We start from the raw sequence: 23357 nt of genomic DNA, 5'->3' as shown, positions 1-23357 counted from the left end.
TGGAATCCCAGGATCGAGCCCTGCGTTGGACTCCCTGCTCAGTGGGGAGTCTGCTTTTCTCTCTGCCCCTCACCCCATTCTCATGCTCTCTCTCTCAAATAAATAAAATCTTAATTCTTTTTTTTTTTTAAGATTTTATTTATTTATTTGAGACAGAGAGAATGAGAGAGAGCATGAGAGGGAGGAGGGTCAGAGGGAGAAGCAGACTCCCTGCCGAGCAGGGAGCCCGATGCGGGACTCGATCCCGGGACTCCAGGATCATGACCTGAGCCGAAGGCAGTCGCTTAACCAACTGAGCCACCCAGGCGCCCTCAAATAAATAAAATCTTAAAAAAAAAAAAAAAGGAAAAAGCAAGGTATAGAACTGTTTATGGAATGGTATATTCTCTGTAAAAATGAGAGAAAATTTGCTTATATGTGTATAAAGAAACCCTAGAAGCATACTCCAGAGAAACTGATAAGATAGGGTGGGAAAGAGCTTTTTATCCATACATTTTATATTGCTTATGCATTTAGTATTGTTTGTGAGTGTATTATATCAACTGAAAAAATTAACATAAAACTCTGTAAAGGATTGGTGGGCAAGTGACTAATGGGTATAGGGTTTCCATTTGGGGTGATGAGAAAGTTCTGCAACTAGATAGTGATGATAGTTGCACAACATAAAACTTAATGCTACTGAATTGCATACTCTAAAATTGTTAAAGTGGTAACTTTTATGTTATGTATATGCTACCACAACTTATAAAACTAAAAATAAGGGCGCCTGGGTGGCTCAGATGGTTAAGCATCTGCCTTCGGCTCAGGTCATGATCCCAGGGTCCTGGGATCGAGTCCCGCATCAGGCTCCCTGCTAGGTGGGGAGCCTGCTTCTCCCTCTGCCTCTGCCTCTCTCTCTCTCTCTCTCTCTCTGTCTCTGACTCTCATGAATAAATAAATAAAACATTAAAAAAAAACTAAACTAAAAATAAAATAAATATGCAAAACACACATACATACACATACACAAATAAGAACTGGTTATGTTCAGATACAACAAACTATCCTAACTTTGCTTTATAAATACCTCACTAATAGATTAGAGAGTGTCCCCACATCCCTTATGGGAGCAACCAGGTTCAACTAGCTAATATAAAATAAAACACATTATTAGAAATGTTCACAGGAAAAGGACATATGTAAACAGAACTTCATAACTTATACAGATCCTAAAAAAAAAAGAAGACCATGACTATAAAATAAATAAGTCCTGGGTTGTGATGTACAGCATGGTGACCATAAGTTAATAATACTGTAGTGCATACTTGACAGTTGCCAAGAAAGTAAATCATAAAAGTTCTTATCACAAGAAAAAAATTTTTGTAGTTTTGTATGGTGATGGTTGGTAACTAGACTCACTGTGGTGATTATTTCACAGTATATACAAATATTGAATCATTATGTTCATACACCTGAAACTAATATGCTATATGTCAATTATACCTTGATTAAAAAAAAAAAAGACTCTGAGTCAGAATTTACCAGTGCCTCTGCAGAACTATTTATAAAGAAGATGAAGTGAAAGAAATTATCTAAAATGAAGCAGATTCTGGTAGAAGATGAAACAGTAGGCTATATTTATGAAACAGGATATTTTTTTGAGATGTTAATTTATTAATTGTAGCAATGTGTTTTGCTCACTATATTATTTCTCAGTGCCCACGCATCCTCACCCCACCCCACTCTACAGAGGTCCTTTGTTTCTAGGTCTTTTAGAATTCTTTTCCTGGAAATTTTTGCAAGAGAGAAAACCAAAAGCAGTTTAAAGCCAAGTGCTCTTCAGGTTTTTTGTTAAAGTGTAACCCCAGTGAAAAGGAGGGAAGAGAGAGGTACCTGCCTGGGGTAAAAAAAAGGAAGGGTTCTGGAATACTATGAACTTCATTACTACTTTGGGGGCCCAGGGAAGGGTCATACCTCAGTGGATTGGGGCATTTAGGATGATGGGACCCCAAGATGTCCTACTTGGGCAAAAATGCCCATACCCCACAGAACGAGTGCTATTGTACGTTGGGTGACCACATGGCTTGAGATCAAGATTTTCTGGCATTTCAAGTGCAATCAACAATGATTATTAATTGATTTCTCATCACCTTAGTCTAAGGGGAGTCAAAATTTGGGAATAAAAGTAATATTTTTTTGTATTTTACATGTGCTAAAATTCATATCTAATACATAAATTTCACATGAATATCTTTTGGAAATTTGACAGTGGTAGACAGAATAATTGCCTCCCAAAGATGTCCATGTCCTAAACTCCAGAATATGTAGATTTGTTCATTTACAGGGCAAAGAGACTTTACAGATGTGATTAAGAACCCTGAGATGGGGATGGGGCACCTGGGTGGATCAGTCAGTTAGGCAGTTAAGCGTCTGCCTTTGGCTTGAGTCATGATCTCGGGATCCTGGGATCGGGTCCTGAGTTGGGCTCCCTGATCAGTGGGGGGTCTGCTTCTCTCCCCACTCCTCTGCCTCCTGCTCATGCTCTCTCTCTCAAATAAATAAAATCTTTTTTTTTGGTTAAAATTTTATTTATTTATTTGACAGAGAGAAACAGCGAGAGAGGGAACACAAGCAGGGGGGTGGGAGAAGGAGAAGCAGACTCCCCACAGAGCAGGGAGCCCGATGCGGGACTCGATCCCAGGACCCTGGGATCACGACCTGAGCCGAAGGCAGGTGCTTAATGACTGAGCCACCCAGGTGCCCCCAAATAAATAATTCTTAAAACAAACAAACAAACAAACCTTGAGATGGGGGATTACTCTGGATTATTTGGGTGAGTCCAATTTAATCACAAATTTTTAAAAGTGGGAGGGGGGAGGTGTGAAGAAATCAGCAACATGACATTGCAGGCTTTGAAGATGGAGGAAGGGGGGCATTAACCAAGAGAATGTAGACACCTCTAAAAGCTGGAAAGTCAAAGAAACAGATTCTCCCCTATCATCTGCAAAAAGGGATAGAACCCAGGGGCACCTGGGTCACTCAGTCAGTTAAGCATCCAACTCTTGGTTTTGGTCCAGGTAATGATTTCAGGATCCTGGGATCAAGCCCTGGGTCAGGATCCTTGCTAAGCAGGGAGTCTGCTTGTCTCCCTCTCACTCTGCCCCTCCCCCCACTTACACTCTCTCTCTCTTTCTCTCTCAATCTCTCTAAAATAAATAAATAAATCCTTAATTTTAAAAGGGGGATACGGGCGCCTGGGTGGCTCAGTCGTTGAGCGTCTGCCTTCGGTTCAGGTCATGATCCCAGAGTCCTGGGATCGAGCCCCGCATTGGGCTCCCTGCTCCGCGGGAAGCCTGCTTCTCCCTCTCCCACTCCCCCTGCTTGTGTTCCCTCTTTGGCTGTGTATCTCTCTGTCAAATAAACAAACAAAATCTTTAAAAAAAAAATAAAAATAAAAATACAAAGGGGCTAGAACCCTGCCAACATCTTGATTTTAGTCCAATGAGACCTGTGTTAGACTTTGAACCTACAGAAACATAAAATAGTAAATTTGTGTTGTTGTTAGCCACTAAGTTGTGGTAATTTATTGCAGCAGTAATAGAAAACTAATACATGGTTATAGAGCCAATTTTGTCTCTGCTTACCAGGTACTTTCTCATCTATAATTGGGTTTTCATCGAAGGGAAAAAGCCTACTCAAATGGCCACTCCCACTGCAAAATAGGAAGCTGGCTTATCACAAATTTCTTGAGCTTTTGGTTAGCATGATTCAGTCTTGTAGACATTGAGCACAGCATTATTTTCAAAAACTGTAAGGTGCCACTTGGGTTATGGGAATGTACATAATTGAATTTCTCTACCTTTCCAGTGGACCACTGACCCACCTTGTGAAGATCATTTTGCTGGCTCATTCTGCCTTCAGTGATGACACTGTCTACTTTGGAAGACCAAATTGTTACGAAACCTGGACTGGATCGCCCAACGCAAGAGCCAAGTGGCACTCAGAGATCTTGGAGGATAGGAGGTTTATTTAATGCTGGCGGGCTCAGAGGAGTGTGATCTCCAAAGGTCTGAGCCCTAAGCACAAACAAAGGGGGCAATTTATACACTTCTACTTCCACATACTTGGCACTTTTGGTGAGAAGCAGGGCAGGGAGAACCCGGAAGAGCCCTGGGGCAAGGACTGGGACTCTCTTCCTGGCTCAGTCGGCCATCTTAGGACACAGATTTTCCTTATAATCCTCCCCTTTGATGTCCCTTTAAACACCTAGTTTAGAGGGCATCATTCTGTTTGAGGGTTGACTGCAAGTCTTGGGGCAAACATGGACTTAATCATAAACTTAACAGCACACCAGGTAGCAGAAGACCAGGACTGACTGGAGCCAGGAAAACCATGGTGAAATGCGCTTAGGAGTAGAGAGCAGAGGGCCAGTAAAAGTGGGATCTATGACCTTAGGTAGAAGCCCCTGGGCGAAAGTCCAGTCAGGAGGGGCAACAGTGTAGAGTCTGACTCCCAAGATGAGGGAAATCACACTGATGAGAGCCAGGGACCACGGTTAGCAGGTGCCCATCAGTCAGTGGGAGTCTCATCGAAGGTGAAGCTGGAAGGTTCGTGAAGTCTGGCTGGACTCTCCACTGGTACAGTTCCTCGTCCGAATGATGAGTTTTCTTCTTTCTTCCAATCTTTGACCCAAAGTGAGTCCCGTCTGGAAGGACTGTACCTGAGACCCTAAGGAGAATGGGGCCCTCTCAAAGGTGTACTTTTGTAATTTATTTAGGGTGGCCCCCAGGGCCTGAAACTGCTCCTTTATCCCTTTATCTCCAACCTGTTGTAAGTTCGAATGGGGAGAAACCTGATGTCCCGGGCGTGCAGCGAGCATGCAGGAGAGCTAGGAGTAGCAGATCCGTCCATGGAAGTTAGTCTCCTGACAAAACTTTGCTAAGGTTCCCTTGAGGGTGTGATTCATTCACTCTACTGTTCAGAGACCCTGTCTCCTCTTGCCTTGGGTTAATTGGAGGCTAGTGTGTCCAGTGGGCTCAAAGGTGATCTGAGCCCTAAGCTCAGAGAGTATGTCTTGGCCCAGGAGAGGGATGGGGCAATCAGGCAGAAAAAAGAATTCATGTTGGACCTTGTGACCCCCAAGTTCCCACTGGCAAGCCTGGCAAAAGGGCTGTTGTTATTGCCTGCGTCCCAGTGGCCCCAAGGATGGTCACAGTCCTTTTGCTGAAAGGGGCCACTGGGGAGGTGACAACAGAGTGCTCGGCCCCAGTATCAACCATAAAACTCACTGGTTGGCCCCCCACCTTCATTCTGACTGTGGGCTCATGGGGCCAAGGAGGAAAGAGTCCGGTCCCCCTCAGTCTGAGTCCATTCCCACAAGGCCTATGAGGTCCTCCTCTCGGGGTTCTTCCTTGTAGCGGCTGGGCATTCATTTTTCCAATGCCCTTTCTCTTTACAGTAGGCACATCGATCCCTTGCCAAGGGGGTTCTGGGCTTCCCCCATTTTGGTGGTTGGGGTCTCCCCATCTTTGTGTTGTCCTTTTCTTTCAGGGTGGCGGCAAGGAGGCTGACTTTCTTTTTCATCTTTTTGTCGGCTTCCCATTCAGCTGAGACCTCCCTGTTCATGTAGACCTTATTGGCAATCTATATTAGTTGGGTGATGTTCATTCTGGCAAAACCCTCTAGTTTCTGGTTTCTTTCTGATGTCTGGAGTGGCTTGAGCCATGAAGGAGGTGTTTACCATCTGTTGGCTTTCCTGTCCCTCGGGGTCAAATGGAGTATATATCCTGTAGGCTTCACAGTCTTTCGTAGTAGTCCCCAGGGGACTCCCCTGGTTGTTGAGTGACCGAGGATACCTTAGTCATGTTCAGGGGTTTCTTAGCTCCTGCCTGGATTCCCTGGAGGAGGGCCTCCTGGTACCAGCAGATGTGGGCCTATCCCTCGGTTGTGGTGAAGTCCCATGCTGGGTGCTCTTTGGGTGCGGCCGTATTAGCCCAGGCAGCAGGGTTGATGACTCCCGCGGGTGCGTGCTGTTCCAGGTACTGCTTGTGCACCTTTCATTATTCTCCTCCTTACCTCTGTGTTAAACAGGGTGCAGAGTAACCGTTGGCAGCCTTCCCAGGTTGGCTGATGAGTTTGGAAGAGGGATTCTATGAGGTCTACCATGGCCTGTGGTTTCTCAGAGTAGGATGGATGTCTGCAACCAGACAACCTTTGGCTCTGCTAGGGGTGGCTTTGCACATACCCCATACCCTTTTCTAGGATTATATGCCACCTCTTCCAGGAAGGTAAAGTCAAACAGCTCAGAGAACTGCCACAGTTATGTTTCCAGTTGAGGAGGTCGGTGGTGAAGGGCTGATAATACATCATGGAACGGCCGGGTTGGACCGTCCCATCTTCATCATGCCTCCGGGTTCCATGTCTCTCATACTGGCATTTGGAGGGCGCTTGCGCCTGGCCTGGGGTGCAGCCTGGCTGCTGGTCCTGGAGAGAGTGGATCCTTTGGGCCTGGGGGCACTGGTAAAACCGATGGTGATGGAGTGTCTGGAGCTGAAGGGCCAGGTGTAGACGGTCTTGGGGGTATGTACAGTAGGGGCAGGTTCCGTTTGTTCTAGGGATCTGTGACTAGGATTTGTGGAGACTGGGGCTTTTGCTGATTTTCTGTAGGTCACTTGGATGAGGCGATTAAGACCCTGGCCTGTCCCTGCCTATTGCAAGCGAATCGCACCCGGGGTGGGGGGGCAGGAAGGGTCTGGGCAATTCCTAGCCAGGAGTCAATGTACAAAAACTGGTCAGCATGTCCTGGTTCTCCTGTTATGACTCGCCATACTCGATGAATCCTTGGGACATCCAATATCCCTTCTGAAGGCCACCCGACATCAAAGGTGGGCCATTCCAATTCACATAGGGTTCTCAACTTGCCAGGGTTCATCCTGACTCCACAGTCTCCCAAAAACCCCTTTCCCTGAACTCTAGGGCCGGTAAGCGGTATGGAGTCTCCAGGTGATGTTGAGAGATTTGGTCAAGACCTGTACAATGTCTGCCACAAATGCCCGTCCATTGTCACTATGGATTGTTAAAGGCAGGCCGAACTGGGGCACGATCTCCCACAGGAGGACTTTAACTACTTTCTGGCTTTGCTCCGTCCTGGTCGGGAAGGCTTCGACCCACCCAGAGTATGTGCATGCTATTACTAGGAGATATTTAAAAACCCTGCTCGGCTGCACGTCTGTGAAGTCTACCTCTAGATCTTCGAAGGGGGTTGCTCCCATCCTCTGGACACCTGGTGGGGACCGTGGGCAGACCGAGCATTATTTTTAGCATATGTTATGCATTGGTTCACCCATTGCTCGGCATAGTGCTGGCAGCTGACTGATGCCTTGAGAAGGCCTCTAATGCAGTTTTTCCCAGATGAGTGAGTCAGTTGTCTTCCTTGACTAGATGCCCTCCAGTTGCTGTTGGAACAAAGATGCGCCTGTCTGGCATCATCCACCATCCCTTTTCAGTCAGGGTGGCCCCCTCAGCCATGGCCCATTCCTTTTCCTTTTTAGTGTAACTGGGGGGAGGGACTTCTTCCGGGGATGTTTCTTGCCCCAGGATAAGTTTGCCCGCCTCCTTGATGAGTAGGACTGTGGCTGCCAGTGCCCTGAGGCATGGGGGCCATCCCACTGCCACAGGGTCCAGCTTCTTTGACAGGTAAGCAACTGGCCATTGCCAGGGTCCAACAGTCTGGGTGAGTACCCCAAGTGCTATTTTTTCCTTTTCAGTCCAGGCAGGGGGTTCTCGATCTGGTCCCCCTAAGAGATCATAAAGGGGTCTTGCTATTGCCGAGAACCCAGCGATCCAGATGTGGCAGAATCCTGCAGCCCCCAGGAATTCTTGTAGGCCCCTTTTTGTCTGGGGCTGTTGCAGGGAGAGGATGATCCTTTTCTTCTCCAGCCCTAGTTCTCTTTTCCCTTGGGTGAGGAGAAAACCAAGGTATCAGACCTGTTGTTGGCAGATTTGTGCCTTCTTTCATAAGGCTCGATATCCCAAGTCTGAGAGGTTTTTTTCTGAGCCACTTAGGTGCCCCCAGGGGTTGCTTTTTAAACACACAGCTTCTGGAATTTTCCCCCCATCCCACCCATTTTGATTCAGTGGGTTTGCATAGGCCAGATAATATTACACCCAGTGCTCATCACAACACGTGCCCTCCGTAATACCCATCACCTGGCTACCCCATCCCCCAAATAGTTGTTTTAACAAGGTCCTCCCAGGTGACTCTTATAAAGCAGGTTTGGAAACAAAGTCTAAGCCTTGCTGTTCAGAGTGCGGCCGGTGGACCAGCAGGATCTGTATCGCCTGGGTTATCTTGTTTAAATCGCCAATGTCAGCCCTACCCCCAGACAGACAACCGGAAACTGCCTTTGAACAGTGTAGTAGCTTGGCTTTTGATCTGACTTCTTCTCTGTTTTCATTTCTCCTCTCCAGAAGAGCCAATGTCCCCTGCCTCTCTCTACCTGAGACCTGTCCCATACCTGGGGGATGCTCGCCCCAACCTTCCACCACCCAGAGACGACAGGGAATGGTGCTCTGTGAAGCTAAAGAACCTAAATAGCTGGAGATCTTGCCTTGTTAGAGAAGGCCGACTTGACTCCCAGGTCCTCCGACCTCCGCAAATTCCAGACCCCCAGGCTTGTCTCATGATCTCAATTTTGGTTGCTCCACTTTGTCTCCATCAAGTGTTCTGAAGCATTTCACACACGACTGGGCTTAGGCACTTTGGCCAGACCTTCTCGAAATTTTTGATCATGGTCTCTAGAACTGTAGGTTTACTCTGCCCTGACCCCATGGTGATGTCCCCATGTGTGGTGGTGCAGAGACAGACAAAGGGCTGAGATGAGGAGACCAATCAGATGCCCGTCTGGCCGTGTCCCGAAGGAGCTTAGGTGAGGCTTAGCCATAGCAGTCTCAGCTTTGTGACTTAACGATCGGAAACTATTCTGATGCTGCCACAGACCATATGCTGTTCACCACGGAATAGCAGACGGGCCCACTCAGACTCTAGGCTTCTGGGGACTTTAAGGGTGCCAACCTTGGAGTCACAGAATCAGTCCGCTTGAGCAAGCCAGGTCGGACGGCACATTCACTCACACATTCACACTCCAGAAGTTATCACATTCCCTCCCTGGGAATCCCTACCTGTGAGACCTCTAAGAGGTCTCTGGGAGGTGATCAGGCTCCCCTTCCACTCCAATGGGGGTGGGCCTGTCTGGGTCCTGGGGCCCCAGGCTTTACCGGAATCCGAAGTTGGGACCAGGTCCTCACCTGCCAAGTCTCCTCGAGTCCAGCAGGAACAGTGGAGCAGGGCCAGCCCGAGGCAACCAGGGCGGGAGACTGCCGAAAATTAGGCAGGGCGCACCTTCTCCATTAGGATCCCTCCAAACTGGTGGCAACAATGGGCCAGCGCGGTTGGGTTTCCTGGTCAGGGAACCAAATGTTACAGAACCTGAACTGAGAGCCAAGCGGCACTCAGAGATCTTGGAAGATAGGAGGTTTATTTAACGCCGGCGGGCTCACAAGAGAGTGGTCTCCAAAAGTCTGAGCCCCGATCGCAAACAAAGGGGGCAATTTATACACTTCTACTTCCGCATACTTGGCGTGTGCAAAGTGGGGCAGGGAGAAGAACCCGGAAGAGCCCTGGGGCAAGGACTGGGACTCCCTCACAGGCTTGGTCGGCCATCTTAGGACACAGATTTTCCTTATCAAAATGAACACACACAAAGGATATTAACAACACAAACCAGAAGAATGGTAAGGGCTGAAGGAAGATACAAAAGTAAATGCTATTCAGAGAAATTTGGAGGAGAGATCCAAAAGTCTCTTCTGATAGGGAAGGGCAGAGGAGTTTACAAAGAAAGTAGGGCTTGATTTAGGCACTTCTATGAGTAAAATACCAGAGGCAAATTTAGTTAGAGCAGAAAAGCTTAGTGAAAGATAGGATTGTCAGGGCAGATTGGAATCAGCTGCTGCAGGAGTCCGCTGGGTTGAGCAATTTGGATTGGGCAATCAGGAGTGAAGGCTTTGGGGAAGGATCATGATGAAAACATAGTCTTGAGAATGATTCACATGGATCTATGGGCCTATAGTTATTGAACTAAGCTAACTGCTTAAATATAGTCTAAATTCAAATATAAAATGAGGGATTATCTGGTAGAAGGAAAATACATGTTTTTGGTCTTTACTGGTCAAACCAACCAATTCATGGCTAGATATACCCTTTAATTTGTGTTGAATAGATACTGTTTCTATCACATTGATGTATGGACAGCATGAAAGCAAACAGTACCCTCTGAAAAGGAAAATCTTAGCTTGAGCCAATTTTAATAGGAGCTCAAATTCTGAGACCTGTGGATTTATTTATTCCAGTGCTTCAGAGGCTGAGGTCCCTCTTGATTCTCAGCTGTAAGAAAATATTTATTTTGAAATTGAGCAAATATATATAGAAAAATCCCCTACTGAGTACTAGTTTTGAAACTATTTACAACTCCAAGTTCTGCCAGTCTTGATTGTGGTCTGTATGTAGATTGTACTTTTAAATTTTTTTAATTTTTTAATTTTTAATTTTTTAAAAGATTTTATTTATTTGAGAGAGCACGAAAGCAAGAGACATCATAGAGGGACAAGAAGAAGCAAACCCCGGCTGAGCAGAGAGCCCAACTTGGGGCTTGATGACCTGAGCCCTGGGATCATGACCTGAGCCGAAGGCAGATGCTTAACTGACTGAGCCACCCAGATGCCCCTGTACGTAAATTTTAGCATAGTTATAATCACAGTACAAATGATTTTATGTTCTATTTTCTGAGTTTAGTTGGTTTCACCCTCACATTTCTATGTATTTAGTATATATATTTCTTATTTTAAGTATATATGTAGTATTTCACAAAGCTAAGGTGTCACAGTTTGCTTAGTTATTCCTTGTTGTAGTCTGTTTTATTTATTGGTTCATTTATTTATTCCTGGTAAAACTATCCAGGCTCATTCTCAGCATAGGAATATAAAAGTTATAGCTCCTGGGACGCCTAGGTTGCTCAGTTGGTTAGGCAATGGACTCTTGGTTTGGCTCATCTCATGATCTCAGGGTCGTGAGATCAAGCCCCAGGTCAGTCTCTGTGCTCAGCAGGAAGTCTACTTGGGATTCTTTCCCTCTCCCTCTGCCCCTCCCTGCACTCGCACACACTCCCACCATGCATGCTCTCTCTCAAATAAATAAGTAAATCTTAAAAAAAAAAAGTTATAGCTCCTGCTCTCAAGGAATGTATAGAACAGGAAAGATAGATGTGGAAACCAAGTATAATACTGTTTTCCCTAAGGTGTGGGATGAACCCTATTTTTCCAGGAATATCTACCATGCCCTAGTCCTTTCCTGTGTGGTTGTACCTTCCCTCACCTCACTGACAATGGTAGCAAGCCCAGGACAAAGTTCGTTTTTCCTGGGGCTATGAGCATCAGGGTGATGAAGGAGAGGTGCTGAGTCAGGCAGAGGCTGCATCTGACATAGTAAGCAAGGGTGATGGGTGTTGGGTCTCCCATGACCAGGGGTCTCCTAGTGTATTGAAACTGCCACAGTCTGAGGGTGTGGGAGGGACAACTAGAATTTGGCCAGAATAGTGGATGTGCTCAGAGGTAGAGGTTTTAGTGACCCCTTAGGCTAGTCTTCAATCAGCTGTGGAGGCCAGATTCTGACAAATTCAAACAGGACTGTCAAGGGCAACAGGAGATGGGGTTTTGTTGTCACAGTTTTCCTTGGGAGGAGAAATGGGTTTGTAAGCATGACAGGCATCTCTTGGCTCAGTGATTGGTTTTTGGAGGTGAATGAGGAATTAAGACTGTTTTGGTGTGTAAAGATAGCTGAAAATCTTCTTTTGGTAGGGTTGTCCAAAACACAGGACACTCAGTTACATTTGAATTTCAGATATAAATAATGAATAATTTATTAAGTGTACACATGTCCCAGATATTGCAATCATATCGGGTTGCTCCCTTTGAGAAAGAATAGATAAGTTAGGGAAGGATGCACAAAACTAAATGGATTCTCCTTTTCTCTGAAATCAGTTCAGCTGCTAAGAGTGAGAAGGCAAGTGGGAAGCAGAGGTTTTGAGGAGAGAGCTAGAGCTTGCCATAGCTTGTTGAGCATCATAGGTGAGGTGGCCAGGCTGCCTGGATGCAGAGATTGGGGTGAGGTGTCCAGCAATGGTGAGGACTCAGGCTTTGGAACACACTGCCTGGGTCTGTGCCTCTTCCTAATTTTGTGGTCTTGGGCGATTTATTTATCTTCCCTGCTCTTCAGTTTCCCCATCTCTAAAATGGGCTTTCTAACGAGACCTTCTCTGTGGGGTGGTTGTGCAGATTAGGTGAGGAGATGCAGGAGAGCGCCGACAAAGACGCCTAGCGCAGAGAAGGTGCTCACTGCCAGTACAAAATTGCGGTGGCACAAATCTTCATGGCTGTGTGCTCTTCTCAAGCCATTTTTGGAAGGAGGGAAAGTGGGTAGCTGAATTGCTTTGTGTTTCTAGTTGGAAATGAATTTGATTTTTAGAAATATTAGGCAGCCACATTTTAATTAACACAAAATTGAAATAATTTTTGTTTACAGAAGTGATACATGTCCATTACGGAAAGTGTTGAAAATATAGATCAGCACAGACAATTAAAACCACCTGTAATTTCATCATCTAAAGGTAAACACTTGGGTGCCTGGGTGGCTTAGTCGTTGAGCGTCTGCCTTCGGCTCGGGTCATGATCCCAGGGTCCTGGGAGCGAGCCCCGCATCGGGCTCCTCACTCTGCAGGAGGCCTGCTTCTCCCTCTCCCACTCCCCCTGCTTGTGTTCCTGCTCTCGCTATCTCTCTCTCTGTCAAATAAATAAATAAAATATTTTTTTTAAAAAAGGTAAAACTCAATATATATGTCATTTTCATACATACACTGTCCTTACACATAAAAATATGTATTTAATGGCATTGTATGGTAGTCGTTTTTTCACTTCATAATATATCCTGAACATTCTCTGGGTCAGTCACTAGTCTTCTACACATATTTTAATGGCTATATATTATAACAATGCACAAACTTAAAAAAAAAAATCAATCTCCTTTATAGAATAGGTTGTTTGGAATCTTAAGACAAATTAATTGCACAGGCTTCTTGATAATCCACATTTACTAAAACCCCATATGCATTTTTTTTTTAAAGATTTTATTTATTTGACAGAGAGACTGACAGCGAGAGAGGGAACCCAAGCAGGGGGGAGTGGGAGAGAGAGAAGCAGGCTTCCCGCTGAGCGGGGAGCCCGATGCGGGGCTCGATCCCAGGACCCTAGGATCATGACCTGAGCCGAAGGCAGACGCTTAACGACTGAGCCACCCAGGTACCCCCCCATATGCATCTTTTTATTGCAAAAGCAGTATTTTGAAAAATAGGATAAAATAATCTTACTGACCTAAAATAACTGATTTTAGTTCATGCTCTGTCAATATAGCTCTGTGTGTGTGTGTGTGTGTGTGTGTGTTTAGGTTGGTTCTAGTTGGTGATGTAGTTGCACTGTGTTACCTGGATACGTCTTGGAGAACCTGAGGTCATCTTGGCCTGATGCATTAATATTTAACAGACCCGAGATTGATGGATTGACGATAACAAAATTAATTCAATCCACCCAGGTTTCTATCTGCTGATAGAACAGCAGGGCTATTCTACAGGCCAGAAAGCAAGGGCTTCTGGAGGAAGCAATTGAAAATAGTTGTGCCCTCTAGAATCTGAAACTGGAGACAGGTTCTTCCATAGGTTTCCTTTTGCCTTTGTTCTCAGACAAATGTCTCATGATTGGCTGCTGAAGGGCCAGGTTGCCACTATCCTTCTTAACTAAAATCTTGAGCTCTCAGTAAATAGAAAGACTAGTAGAGAAAAACCCATTTTGGTTAGGTAATATTGTAGTCTGGAAACTCTGGTCTTAGATAAAGTGTTCAGGCCACATTGCAGAGAATTAATCTGTCAGATAGATTCATTGACTAAATGTTCTGCTGAATCAACTACATTGGTCTGTGTCATTCCCCAGAGACCTTAGGCCCCTGTTCCCCTCTTACTTCTTCACCATTCTCTCTGCCACAGTTGAGTGGGTTTGTAAGCTGCAGATATCTCTTAGATATAAAAAACATCAACTCTGGGATATGGGCCAACACCTTAATTGACACTAGCCACATGGTTTTTTGTTTCCATGAAAATGTTTCAGAACACAGACATCTCTCTCATCACAGGGAATAAACCATTAGGAAAAAAATGATCCGCCAACCCGAAAAACAGCTGCAAAGACCTGCAGACAATTAAGCTTATTTCCACCTGATCCAGTCAAATTCTGTGGCAGGCACTTTTCAAGTACATTACTTTATTTGGACCTCAGAGAATAAGAAGTTGTTACAGCTGCCAGGAATTAATTCACTCAGTCACAGGTTGCTGTCCAGCCCCTCACAGCCTCCTCTCTTTCTGAACTCCTCTGCTCTCCCGTTCACTTTAGTTCCTTGCTCTTCCTCAGCAAGCCCACTTGCAACCCCAGAGCCTTTGCATGCACTGCTCCCTCTATCCCCAGAAATCCACATAACTCACTCTCTCACATTCATTAGTGTCTTGACTCAATTATCACTTTCTCAGGTTGGCCTTGTCAAGAAAACTGTTATTGACTCTACTTAAAATTGCACCCCCTGCCCCTCCACACTCCCTATCCTCCTTTCCTTCTTTATTTTTCTTTATAGCACTTATCACCATCTATGGTGATGACATATATTTTACTTATTCACTTTGTTTACTGGTGGTCTCTCCCCACTGGAAGGTAAATTCCATGAGTAGGGACTTTTGTTTGATCACTGCTCTATCCTCAGTGCCCAAAGAGTACCTGGCACAGAGCAAGCTCAACAAATATGTTTGTTTTTTTTTAAAGATTTTATTTATTTATTTGAGAGAGAGAGAGAGATCATGAGCAGGGGGGAAGGGTAGAGGGAGAAGCAGACTCCCCACTGAGCAGAGAGCCCGATGTGGGACTTGATTCCAGGACCCTGGGATCATGACCTGAGCCAAAGGCAGATGCTTAACCGACTGAACCACCCAGGCACCCTCAACAAATATATGCTGAATAAATGATTGAAAGGCTACTCAGCCGGTAAATGGTGAAGGTGGAGATTCAGAAGTTAGGTCTCCTAATGTGAAACTTGGCTCTCTTTTCTCAACTCCATGCTGCCTCTGGAAAGAAAAAGATTTTCTTTCAAAAGCTAACACAGGAAAGTGTTAATGGAAGGGAATGTGAAAACCTTGTCAACAATCCTTCCACAATATTTGGTAGGTCTGAGCCTTACTAAAATATCATGAACCAATTGAAGATCTGCAAAGAAAGATGTGGAGAGCTCAGAAAAGCCAAAATAATTGAACAAGTATTTGAGAGAAGGTTAAAAGTTGGGGCTGTTGAAATGGTAAAAGTAAAGGCTAAGGGGATAAAGGGATCAAAATGACTTCAAGCATTTAGAAACTTAAAATGAGATTCTTAAATGACAATTTTTGGTCATTTCTACCAAGGATGGAAGAAGATGAAATGGGCCTTTGTTAAACATGAGAAAGATTTTATTGACTCTAAAAGTGTCTGAACTTGTAAGGTTGTAAAGCCTACTTCATGTTGAACTATAAAAACAAGTAGTTAACACCAGCTATCTGTTCACTCATTCATTCATTCACTTAACAAGCATTCTCTAAAGTGCTTTACTGTGTACCATTGAGGGTTCTAGAACTCTATCTTTGGGCATACAACAGTGAATAAGTAAGACACACAGAGTCTTGTCATGAACTTAGCAAATGTTTTAGATGCTGTATTGGGGCCCATCTAGTGCCAGATTTCTTGTGACCTCCACCAGTTATTAATTCTCTGAGTAGATTAAAAAAATAGAAGTTTTAATTTTTATTTAGTTTCCTGAATTCACAAATCTTTAAAATTCAGAAGGTATGACAGTCTTCATCCCCTGACCCCAGCCAGCAGTTCTCTATCTCAGAAGCAAACAATGATAAGTTTCTTGTGTTTTCAGGGGCACCTGGGGGGCTCAGTTGGAAGAGCATGTGACTCTTGATCTTGGGATTGTGTGTTCAAGCCCCATGTTGGGTGTAGAAATTATTTAAAAAAATTTTTTTTTAAATTTCTTGTGTTTTCAGAAACTATCAGTCTATAGTTTATGGTCTGTAAGTATACAAGTAAATATGCATATATTTTCTTCCCTTCCCTCTATCCCCTAACTTCCCACCACCTGTTTTTTGACACAGCTGCTAGCCCATTTCACTTTACAATATATCATGGCAATCTTTCCCTATCAGTATAAACATCTTCCTCTTCCTTTCTAGAGGCTACATAGTATTCCATTGTATAGTGGACCATAATTTATTTTACTAGTCTCCATCCGATGGACACTTGTGTCTAATCTTTTGTTAATATATATTGTTAATTAACATTCTTGAAGACACATCATTTTCCACATATGTGAATACCAATAGGATAAATTTCTAGTTACATTGTTGGGCTAAATGGTATGTACATAAGTCATTTTTTTTTTTTTTTACTTTTTTTTTATTGGGGTAAAATATACATTTAAAATTTACCATCTTAACTATTTTTAAGTGTACACCTCTGCAGCATTAAGTATATTTACACTGCTGTGAATAAACATATGTCATTTTGACAAATATTGCCAAACTGCCCTCTGTGATGATTGCATCTATTCATACTTTCACCAGCATTGTATGAGAAAGGGCTCTTCATGTAGATGGTACTGAAAAAACAGAGTGCCTGTGATTAACTGGGAGATGCTGTAGCTCAGAGAAGAAAGGGCACAGGTTCTGGAATTTAATCCTGGATCTGATGCTTGCCAGCTGTGTGCTCTTGAGCATTACTTAATTCCTTGGGGTTTTGTTTCCTCATATCTAACACTAATCTCATAGAGGGGTAAGGATTCAAAGGGCCCAGAATAAGGGCCAGGCATATAGCAGGCACTTAATAAATAATGGCCATTAGCTATTATTATGAGTTGGGCCCTTCACCAATCAGTCTGCACGTACAAGTTATTTAACAACTCTGAGAGCTAATTTTCGTATGTGTAAAATGATAGGAGACTGATTACCCTAATTGTTGTCTATTAACTCATAGGAATACTATTTAGTTATTAAATGGTCAAGGTATTTTGAAAGGCAGTGTAGGGTAGTTAAGCATATGGACTCCAAAGCCAGATTGCCTGGGTTGATTCTTGCTGTTGCTACTTACCAGCTGTGTAACCCTGGGCTAGATCCTTGACATCTGTCTTAGTCATTTTGGGCTGCTATAACAAAGTACTATGGACTGGTTGGCTTATAAACAACAGAAATTTATTTCTCACAGTTCTGGAGGCTGGAAGTCCAGGATCAGGGTGCCAGCACAGTCAGATTCTAGTGAGAGTCCTCTTCCAGGTTGCAGACTGCTAACTCCTTGTTGTAGCCTCACTTGGTGGGATGAGATCTAGCTAGCTCTCTGGTCTCTTCTTATGTGAAGACTAATGCCATTCATGAGTGCTCCATCTCAGATTGGCTGCAAAAGGGAGGGGAGAGAACCTGTTTTATGGTTTTAAAACATGAACTAGATTTTTTGACAATTCTCTCATCAAAAGGTAGATCCCCATCCCCTGAATTTTAACTATCAGAACATGGTGGAAGTGATGTGGACTCAGACCTCAAGAAACTGGTACCTTCTACTTTCTGTCTCACACACTCACTTTTTTTCTTTTTTTAAGATTTATTTATTTATGTGAGAGAGAGAGAGTGGGGGGAGGGGCAGAGGGCGAGAATCTTGAAGCAGACTCCACTCTGAGTGTGGAACCTGACGTGGGGCTCGATCCCATCACCCTGGAGATCATGACCTGAGCTGAAACCAAGAGCTGGATGCTTAACTGAGCAACCCAGGTGCCCCTCACACACTCATTGGTTTTTTTTTAAAGATTTATTTATTTGACAGAGAGAGTGTGCTCACAAGCGGGGGGAGGGGCAGAGGGAGAAGCAAACTCCCCAGTGAGCAGGGAGCCTGACAAAGAACTCGATCCCAGGACCCAGAGATCAGGACCTGAGCCAAAGGCAGATGCTTAACTGACTGAGCCACCCAGGCGTCCCCCACACACTCACTCTTGAATGAAGCCACAATGTTTGTCAGAAGTCTAAGTAGCCTGAGGAGAGGTCCATGTGGAGAATAATCAGGGCCTCACTCATAGCCCCAGCTGACAGCCAGTATTAATATGCCAACATGAAGTGGACCTTCTAGTCCCCCAGTTGAGCCAGCCTAACTGATAACACATGGTGCAGAGATGATTTTTCCCTGCTGATTTTTGTCCAAACTGTAGCACTGTGCACAAAATAATGATTGTTGTTAAGTATGGAATTTTGGGGTAGCTTGTTACACAGCAGTAAATAACTCACACAAGGGGGAAATGAATTGAAGGAGAGGATTTGCTTATATATTTGCTTGCTTGTCTTTATGATGGAAGAAACTTGAAAATGATTACATTGAAAAAAACCACCACACTTGGAGGACCTTGCCCTAAGGCCTCTATTTTCGAAGTGAGGTGGGAGGTCCTTCCCATGGGACGATAGGGTTGGGAGCTTGTACCAGTAGTGAAGGGTTAAAATAGTTGTCATGGGGACTAGAAGAAGTTGGGTGGAAAGAAGATGGCATGAAGGTGGGAACAGGAATGTATAGTAAACAAGTCATCAGGGGAAGGGTCCTGGAGAAGCTGGCCTTTGAGCTGGACGTTGGAGGATGAGTAGGATTTTGGCAGCAAAGGAGAAGTGGGGGAAGAAGAGTTTGAGTAAATAAATAAAGAGAATGGAAATGGATGAGCTTTTTGAGAATCTATGCATTTACTCTTTTAACAATTATTTTTGAACCCCTATTATGTACTAATGGCCAGGTGTTTGTTGCTGAGAGTACAAGTGGTGAGCAAGACACAAAAGACCCTGCCCATGCAAGGCTCACAGTCTAGGGAGATACAAGGAATAAATTGAAAGACTAACACATAAAATTAAGGTAATTAAGAATTGTGATACCTGTGATGAAGGAAACAAAGGGTTGCCATATAGTATTAAAAGAGGATAATCTGGGGCACCTGGGTGGCTGAGTCATTAAGCATCTGCCTTCAGCTCAGGTCATGATCCCAGGGTCCTGGGATCGAGCCCCGCATCAGGCTCCCTGCTCAGCGGGAAGCCTGCTTCTCCCTCTCCCACTTCCCCTGCTTGTGTTCCCTCTCTCGCTGTGTCTCTCTCTGTCAAATAAATAAATAAATCTTTAAATAAATAAATACATAAATAAATAAAAGAGGATAATCTCCTTAGATGTGGTCAGAGAAAACCTCCAGAGTAAGTGACATTTAAACTGAGCCATGAGGGGCACCTGGGTGGTTCAGTCAGTTAAGCATCCGACTCTTGGTTTCGGCTCAGGTCGTGATCTCAGGGTCCTGAGAACAAGCCCCTCGTCGAGCACTGCACTCAGCATGGAGTCTGTTTTAGATTCTCTCTCTCCCTCTGCCCCTCCCGCTCATGCTCACACACACACTCTGTCTCTCTAAAATAAATAAATTAATTAAAAAAATAAATAAACTGAGCCATGAATGAAAAGGAGTGTCTGGAAAAGAATGTTCCAGGCAGTGGGAAGGCATGTGCAAAAATCTGAGGCAAGAGCAAGGTAGATGAGATTGAAGAGAAGGTAGGAAGGGGCCAGATCTTCATGGGGCTTTCCAGGTCTGCTTAGGTATTGATTTTATTCCCAGTGCAATAAGAAGCCACTGAAGATTTTAAGCATGGAACTCAGATTATCCAGTTTACATTTGAAGAAGATCCCTGTTTCTAGGGATGCCTGGAGGTGTGGTAGTGAAAACTTATTTTTTAAAAAGGAAGTTTTCATTGATTTTACTTTTTTTTTTCTTTTTCACTAGAGAGGGTTTTGTTGTTAAACCTGAGTTTTAAAGCCAGGTCCTAACCATGTGGGGATTAAAAAAAATAAAATCAATGAAAACTTATTTACTTTATGTTTCATAATTTGAGGTACCCTGGAGTGCTTTGGCATTGATTGATGTCACGTTGCTTCAGAGATATAATATGACATATGAAATCAGAGAATATTGACCCAGATGTACAGATGTCTTAAATATTCAATATTTAAGGAGAAAAGACATTATTTATAATTGTACCACAGGAAAGAAAGAAAGACAAAATTCTTAGGAATAAACTGAACAAGAAATGTACAGGACTGGGGCGTGGGGCTCAGCTGGTTAAGCATCTACCTTCAGCTCAGGTCATGATCCCAGAGTCCTGGGATCGAGCTCCCGATGGGGCTCCCTGCTCAGAGGGGAGCCTGCTTCTCCCTCTCCTCCCCATGCTCTCTCTCACTATCTCTGTCTCTCTCTCTCAAATAAATAAATAAAATCTTAAACAAAAAATGCATAGGATCTATTTGGATAAAAGTTTAAAACAATTCTGAGAGAATCAAAAGGCTTTACAGAGGGTGCCTGGGTGTCTCAGTTGGTTATGCGTCTTCCTTTGGCTCCAGTCGTGATCCCGGGGTCCTGGAATCAAGTCCCACATCCAGCTCCCTGCTCCGCGGGGAGCCTGCTTCTCCCTCTGCTTCTGCCTCTCTCTCTCTATCTCTGTCTCTCATGAGTAAATAAAGTCTTAAAAAAAAAAGCTTTACAGATAGGACTGCCATGTTCTTGGAATGAAGACTCAACATCATAAAGATATCAATTCTCACTAAATTAATCTAAAAAATATTTACCACAATCCCAATAAAAATACCAAAAGGATTATTTTTCTGGGAACTTGACAAGCTGATTCTAAAGTTCATATGGAAAAATAAACAAGCAAGAATAGCCAGGAAAATTCTGAACAGGAAGGATATTGAGGGGAGACTGTCTTACCAGATGTTAAACCATATTATTAGGCTTCAGTAATTCAATCTGTGGTGCTAGTGCCCGTACAGACATACAGATCAAAGGATAAAAACAGCAAGTAGAGGAATAGGCTCAAATACATAGAGAAATTTAATATATGATAAAGTAACATTTGCAAATTGGGGAAAATATGGATTGTTCAATAATGATTTTAGGACCACTGGGTAGATATCTAGAAAAAAGTAAAATGGATCCCAATTTAACCTTTTAGAATCTGTTTTTTATTTTTATTTTTTATTTTTTTTTAATTTTTTTTTTAAAGATTTTATTTATTTATTTGAGAGAGAGAGAATGAGAGAGAGCACATGAGAGGGGGGAGGGTCAGAGGGAGAAGCAGACTCCCTGCCGAGCAGGGAGCCCGATGCAGGACTCGATACCGGGACTCCAGGATCATGACCTGAGCCGAAGGCAGTCGCTTAACCAACTGAGCCACCCAGGCTCCCAGTTTTTTATTTTTAGATTAAACTCTACGCCCAACATGAGGCTTGAACTCATGACCCAAGATCAAGAGTTGCTTGCTCTACTGACTGAAGCAGCCATGTGTCCCCCAATTTAACTTTTTTAATATCAGAGTAAGTTCCAGTTGGACTGAAGATTTAAATATAAAAAATAAAACCATGGAAGTACTGGAGCAAAGTATGTGAGATATTCTGGTATAACCTCCTGGGGGGAAAGGCCTTTCTTGTTTTTGTTTGTTTTTTGTTTTTTTTACAGATTTTATTTATTTATTTCACAGAGAGATAGCAATAGCAGGAACACAAGCAGGGGGAGTGGGAGAAGGAGAAGCAGGCTTCCCGCCGAGCAGGGAGCCTGATGTGGGGCTCGATCCCAGGACCCCAGGATCATGACCTGAGCCGAAGGCAGACGCTTAACGACTGAGCCACCCAGGCACCCCCGGAAAGGCCTTTCTAATGAAGACTTAAACCCAGAATCTCTGAAAAAGTTAATACATGTGATAATGTGAAAATAAAAATATGCTGCATGGTCGGTAGAGCATGCGACTCTTGATCACAGGGTCATGAGTTCAAGCCCCATGTTGGACATGGAGCCTACTTAAAAGTAAATATGCTACATGATAAAAAGTAAAAAACAGAGTCAATGACCAACAACAAACTGGGAAAAAGGTGTGTGATGCATTGCATGAAGGTTAATTTCTTTGATATGTAAAAACTCCCACAGGGGCGTCTGGGTGGCTCAGTTGTTAGAAGTCTGCCTTCGGCTCAGGTCATGATCCCAGGGTCCTGGGATCGAGCCCCGCATCGGGCTCCCTGCTCGGTGGGAAGCCTGCTTCTCCCTCTCCCACTCCCCCTGTTTGTGTTCCTGCTCTCGCTATCTCTCTGTGAAATAAATAAATAAAATCTAAAAAAAACCAACCAACCAACCAACAAACAAAAACAAGAAAGGCTTGTGTTCCCTCTCTTGCTGTGTCTCTGTCAAATAAATAAAATCTTTAAAAAAATAAAAAAATAGAAAAAAACTCCCACAAATCCATCATCAAAAGACCAAAAGACCTGGTGTTAGACAAAGGCTATAAAAGGGCAAAGGATATAAAAATGTAGCTCACAGAAAAGGCAATACAAATCATGCTTGCACAAATGAAAATATGCACTCATTCTTAAGAGAAATGGAAATTAAAATCAAAATTACAAATGCAAATGTCCATTGACCCATCAATTTGCCTTCTGGGAATTTAGCCTACAAATGCTAGCACATGTAGGAAATTGCACAAGTACAAGATTACTTAACTGACAGCATTACTTGTAAGAGCAAATCAATTATGGTACAATGTGCAATAGAATACTATTGAACTGTTGTTACAAAAGAAGGAAGGGTCTGTCCACAACCTGAAATGTAGAGTTCTGCAAAGATATATTGTTAAATGACAAAAGGAAAGTGCAGAAGAGTATGTATAGTATTCTGCTTTTTGTGTAAAAAGATGGGAAATAAAAGAAGTTCATTGGCTTATAAGCATAAATAAATTCTAGAAAGTTATATAAGAACAAATAATAAAGGTTAGTTCTTGGTGACTGGAGACATGGGCGAGAGAGAAACTTTTATTTTTAAATTAATTTTGGACCATGTAACTAATTTCTCATTAGAAAATTAAATTTAAAAAATAAGGAGGCCTATAAATTCTGACATGGGATCTCCAAGATTATAATCTCTAAATTAAGTGAAAAATCAAGGAGCAGAATAGTAGTCATAATATACTATATTGTATATCTCTACCCCCATATCTTCCTTCACACGTACACGTTCATAGATGCACAAACCATCTCTACGATTACATGCAAGAAAGTTCTATCATGGGTTGCTTCTGAGGTGGGGAATTGGATGGCTGGGGACCAGAAGTGGT

The 23357-nt window shown here is 43.5% G+C and overlaps 1 long non-coding RNA gene across 3 annotated transcripts in view; it reads right to left on the bottom strand.

Annotated features, from left to right (window-relative positions):
* Nucleotides 1-23357, bottom strand: part of LOC118008080 — a 171489-nt gene that overhangs the window by 32342 nt on the left and 115790 nt on the right. For 2 of the 3 annotated variants that reach the window (XR_004678565.1, XR_004678563.1), the window contains one exon: nucleotides 16750-17598. The exons of the other annotated variant lie outside the window; for it this stretch is intronic. This is a non-coding gene — a long non-coding RNA (uncharacterized LOC118008080). Of the gene's footprint in view, nucleotides 1-16749; nucleotides 17599-23357 lie in introns of those variants that run through there. 3 annotated transcript variants of the gene reach the window in all.

The sequence above is a fragment of the Mirounga leonina genome, unplaced genomic scaffold (genome assembly GCF_011800145.1).
Source record: "Mirounga leonina isolate KUSES-001 unplaced genomic scaffold, KU_Mleo_1.0 Mir_125, whole genome shotgun sequence".
NCBI lineage: Eukaryota > Metazoa > Chordata > Mammalia > Carnivora > Phocidae > Mirounga > Mirounga leonina.
Note: the sequence above shows the minus strand (reverse complement) of the source record. Positions and strands in the feature narration are given on the sequence as shown.